The sequence below is a fragment of the Myotis brandtii genome, unplaced genomic scaffold (assembly GCF_000412655.1).
Source record: "Myotis brandtii unplaced genomic scaffold, ASM41265v1 scaffold83, whole genome shotgun sequence".
Lineage (NCBI taxonomy): Eukaryota > Metazoa > Chordata > Mammalia > Chiroptera > Vespertilionidae > Myotis > Myotis brandtii.
This window is the reverse complement of record NW_005371371.1, coordinates 85597-90858: the sequence shown is the minus strand read 5'-3', so window position 1 is coordinate 90858 and position 5262 is coordinate 85597. Positions and strand designations below refer to the sequence as shown.

The following is a 5262-nucleotide window of genomic DNA, read 5'->3' as shown; positions in this document are numbered from 1 at the left end:
GGGCGGAGGGCGCAGTCGTAGTTGGAGGCCCTGGAGCCAGGAGCCTGGCAGGGGGTAGCCCTGCCCACGACTCCCTCCCGGCCTCAAGGGAGGAGGCGCTGGGAGCTAGGGAATGGGCACCGGGTGCAGGGTGGGATGGGGTGGAAACGGGGGTGGGGGTAGACCGGGGAACGGGGTGGAGTGCAGGGGCTTGAAGGGGGTTCAGCGGGAACCGGAGGAGGAGACCCGAGGGGCGGGATGGGGGCGGGCGCTGGGCAGGATGGGGACTCAGGGCGGGATGGTGGGCAGGCGCGAGCCTCCGGCTAAGGGATGGGGGAACCAGGGGGCGGAACCGGGCGGACTGGCAGCACGTCCCCGCAGCCTCCAGGCCTCTTAGACCCCGAGTAAAGGCTGGAGAAGACCATCCAGGTTGGATTCCTCCGAGATTCCTTCAAGCCTCAGTGCCCAGCAGTTCCAAAGGCCAGAGTTCTGACCTGTGATACCTTTTTTATTTACTTTATGCAGAAAAAGCAAGTCAGTCTCTCTCTCTCTCTCTCCTGCAGCCTACAGTTCAGACCTGAGAACCTGCCCTGTTCCTTCCTGCCTTCCCTTCTCCACCCAACCCCAACTGCAGGGAGCCGGGCCTAGGAAAATGGCAACTACTAGGAGCCGCGGTGTCAGAACTGGCCGGCCTTGGCTATTATAGCCCAGCAGTTGGAGGGATGTGCCGCGCCCTGTAGGGTTGCCATCTGGGGTGACTTGGAGTTAACAGCTCAGGCATCTGCACCACTCCCCAAACTGCAGCCGGCAGCTGTGGGGGCTGCCGCCTCCCTAGTGCTGTGTCCAGAATCCTGGGAGCATGAGTCAACTCCCAGGACTCTCGGAAAATGAACAGCCATCTGATCACGCAGCTTCTCCTGCCTCTCACTCTGAAGGAAAGCACCACCGAACAAAGACAGTGCTATCAGCCACTCCTCCCCGGAGAGCCAGGGCTGCCCTGCTTTTGAATTGCATCTCCCTTGGTCCGGCTCACCATGCACGGAGATGGCAGAATTGTGGCATGCAAACTAGGCCTGCACTGCTTTCCCTAGTTGGGGGGGGAAGGGGGGCACCAAAAATTTGCCTGAACTGTGTGTCTTGAAATTTGCGTCGGAAATGTGGTGAGATAAAAGGAAATTTAAGATGCTTTAAGATTTAAGGTACTTTTGTAGCCTTAGTCCTCCACATCCCCAAGGTCTTTTTTTTTTTTTTTTTTAATAAATAGTGGTCTCAGAACAGTAAGCAATCAGGCAAATCAGGAAGACAGCACTTCTGCAAATGTACCGCGACCACCTTCTTGTGCCCAGGAACCCGCTCCACCATGGCCAGCCCACCTTTGAGGAAAAGTCTCCCTGGGACTCCAGATGCTCTTTCTCCAGAAAAGTACCCATAAGCCACTGCTATGTGCGGTAGAAATAATACCCCCAGCTTTCCACTGCCAGGGCTTCTGCGAGCCAGGCTGGGAGCTTAACTTTGGTTGTTCAGGGGTGTTCTGTCTGAGGGCTCAACAGGAGCCTGGGAAGTAATTTGGGGCCCCCTCTAAATCGGGGACATCAGTCTGCCCGTTGTTAAGCCTCTCCAAACCCTGCAAGACTAGAGGAAAGTCAGTGCTTGGGTAAGCATAACCCCAAGTGCCGGTTCTGCCAACCTTCCCAGTGTGCTGGTTCTGGGAAAATTCTTCAGGCTTTCAGCTCCGTTCACAGCATTTTGCTTTTGAAAGACAAAGTGTCGCTTCTTTCAAAGACCCCTTATCCACGCTCTGACCTCCTTGGCACATTGCCAACAATGGTCCTTTCTTCTGCAGGCTCAAGTCCACAGATAGGGTGACTTATTCTTACACAATCGGGGGCGGGGATCCCCTCGGCCCACACCACTTCACCTCTGCTGGGTCTTACAAAACGGAACAGGCACACAGCGACCTCCCCCTGTTCCCCATCCTGTAGTTTTTGCCCTGTTCCCTTCCTTGTCGGTCTGCCACAGGTCCGCGGGAATGACCGAACCCCTCTCCACTCCAACCTCCCTATGGGCCCAAACCCCATTTCCCACTTCCTGTCGTGGTTCCTGTATGTCTGACACTTCTCTTGCACTCAGCATTGTGTGCCCCAAAACCATTCAGCTTCCAGCCCTGTTGGCACAGCTCTGCTCTTCCCATCCTGCCTGACAGTCCTGGTGGACACTTCTTACTTCCTCAAGGCCCCTCTTTTCTGTAACTCCTGCCCTTCTTCAGATGGGCCTCAGGGTTCCAGCCTCACTCCCCTCCTACCCACTTCTTCACAACCGCATTGAAGAGCAGCCTTGGTCCCGTGGCTCCAATGCCCCGACAGGAAGCACAGACCACGGGGTACATGCCTTGACCTTGAGTGTGATGGCAGTGCCCCAGATCAAGTGTATTTTGGAGCCAGATAAAACTAGAGTGTGAGCTTTCTATGTCGGGAATAAGTTAGATAGGAGCGGGGCTGCCCTCCAGGAAGAGTGGAAGGAAAGATAGAAAGGACCAGGGCCCAGGGCAGGCAAGGACGGTCAGCAGCCAGAGGGCGATGAAGCTAGAAGGGCCTCCGGGAGGTCTGAGGGCTGCTGGAACCCCACCAGCATGCCCCGACTCCCCTTGCACAGCTCCCCAAGCTCCCCTGTGTCCTCGGTGCACCTCCACCACCTCCCCATGCCCAGTGCTCTGAGTGTCCTGGCCACCTTCCTGGCCACCTCCCTTTCCTCAAAGCGGGCAGCTGTGATAATCCGTGATGGATAGATCACGTCGGAGTAAGGAAACCACACTGTGTACGCACCCCAGGAGGGAGCGTGCAGCCTGTGCAGAGGCAGCCAGCCCGCGCTCGGTCTCCCCAGAGCATCCCTTCCTGGTGCTCCGGGGAAAGCTGTGTGGGGAACCCGCTTTGCAGCACTAAACCTTCTGGACACCAGGGGGGCTGGTCAGTCCGGGTATGAGAATTCCTGCACAGGGGTCCCAGGTCCTCTGGGGAGGCGGCACTGAGAGGGGCATGTGCAAAAGCTCTGGAGTCACCAACCAACGGATGTCCCTCTTCCTGCAGGAATTCCTGTTCTCATTACTTGATTAAAAGAGCTGCTAGGAGTGCCCCTTCCTCCAAGACTAACAGAACACCTAGGGCACAGCCATAAGACCTGCGGGTGATGGAGGGACAAAGGTAGCATCTGAACTTGCTGACCCACTGCAGATCCCTGCAGCAGCCCACTGGACACCGAGTGCTTCCCAACGTGAGGCCAAGGGTGCCCAGCGCCACGCTGGGTCTCCTTGTGATGTCCTCAGACCTGAAGCCAATAGAGCTTTTGCACATGCTGTGGGGTTGCTGGAGTCACAGGTGTCAGGGAAGGGTGTCTTACCCAAAGTACAGCTGTGCTGCTCAGACGCCCACCTGGGGACTCAGTGAGATGTGGATCCTGATTCAGCAGGGCAGGGCATGGCAGGGCATGGAAGGGCAGGGCAGGGCAGGGGTGGGGTAGTCTGAGACTCTGCATTTCTCACAGGCTCCCACATCTGGTCCATGAGCCATAGTCTGTTCAACAAAGGGCTGGATGGGGAGAGCATTATAGATGAAAAGAAGCTTAAGAGAGGGGACAACCAGATGCAATATGTGGCCAAAAAACCAAGAGTAAAGGTATTTCTGGCTACTGGGAGGGAATTTAATATGGACTGGGTAGTAGATGAGATTAATGAACTATTAATGATATCGAGTGTGTTAATGATATTGTTAAGCCTTTATTTGATATATACGTTTGTGTGTGTGTGTGTGTGTGTGTGTGTGTGTGTGTTTTAATGGAAACTGACTGTTGAACTTTCCAGGCCCCATGGCCTTGGAAAACAGTAAAGGTTAAAACGCAGTCCCTCACTTTGTGTTCTGGAACATGGCTCACCAGAGAGAACCCCCTGTCCCATGTGATTTAGATGAAACTTGGGGGGTTCCCTGTTCATCTAGGACAGGGGTGGGGAAACATTTTTCTGCCAAGGGCCATTTGGATATTTATAACATCATTCATGGGTCATACAAAATTATCAACTTAAAAATTAGCCTGCTATATTTGGTCAGACATTTAATTAACTCACCCCTAATGCCTTGGCAGGGCTGGACCAAATGATTTAGAGGGCCTTATACAACTCTTGGGCCGGACGTTCCCCCACCCCTGATCTAGTAGGACAAGCCAAAAACAACCCCTCTGCACTCCCTTCTCTGCCTCATTGGTGCTGAGCTGGACTGTCATCCCCACTGATCAGCTTCCCTCCTCCCCTGCCACCCTCACCTGCGCCAGGAGAGGCCCCTCCTGAGAACAGGTGGCTGCAGGGAACCTGCTCCGTCTTCTGTCTCAGCTCAGTCTCCACACCTGGCTCTTTCTCACTTGGTTTACATATATATATACTAGTGGCCTGGTGCACAAAATTCGTGCACATTAAAAGGGAATTAATTAGAGAAAATATTTGAATATTGCTAGTTGCCCTTTCTTTATAATAGAAGTGTCAGAGATGAAAGAAAATTAGTAAAATGTATATGAAAATCTTCCTCCTGTCAGAGTCTGGGGCATGCCGCGGGACCCAGAGTCAAGTCCCCGCCCACCCGTGTGCACTTCGAAATTGCACCAGGCCTAGACCCAGCCGGCCCCACCCCTGTCAAGCCCCACCGGGTGGGGGGGGCACAGCCTCAGGGCCCCTGCCCCGGCACCACACAGCCTCAGGTCCCTGTTGATCGCTCGTTAGGCTCATTATGGGAACCCCGCCTCCACTGTGGGCTCAGCTATCTTGTGTCAGTGTGATGGAATGAGGGTCAATTTGCATATCACCTCTTTATTATATAGGATATGCACATACACACACAGCTCTTAGGCCTAGCTCTTCAGAAGGTTCTAGACCTAATGGTCAGAGTTCTTACTATGGCTATAGTGCCCCACACACTTGCAATCATCCTTTTTTCTTTTTCTTTTTTAAATAAGGTACTAAGTCCAGATTTGTTTTTATTTGACAAAGAAGAGTACTATGGATGAAATGATATGAAGTCTAGAGTTGGATTTAACTACACTCCAGCAAGGGGAAAAAAAGGAAGAAGGTAGATTAAAAAAAAAGGCAAAATTGTTGAAGATGGGTATTAAGTACCTGAAGGGCTCTTTTCGTCTATTTGAAAATTTCCATAATAATGTATTTAAACAGTAAAGAAGGGATGCCCTCTCCTTCTCGGGGGGAGAAGGGGACAGCAGGGAGCTAGAGGCCCTTGGAACTGATTCTCT

General features: G+C 53.3%; 1 long non-coding RNA gene across 1 annotated transcript; it reads left to right on the top strand.

Annotated features, from left to right (window-relative positions):
• The first annotated feature begins 162 nt into the window (after positions 1–162).
• Positions 163–1164, top strand: LOC106724450. The gene is made up of 2 exons (XR_001360251.1): positions 163–408; positions 543–1164. It is a non-coding gene; the product is annotated as an uncharacterized LOC106724450 (long non-coding RNA).
• Positions 1165–5262: the final 4098 nt, after the last annotated feature.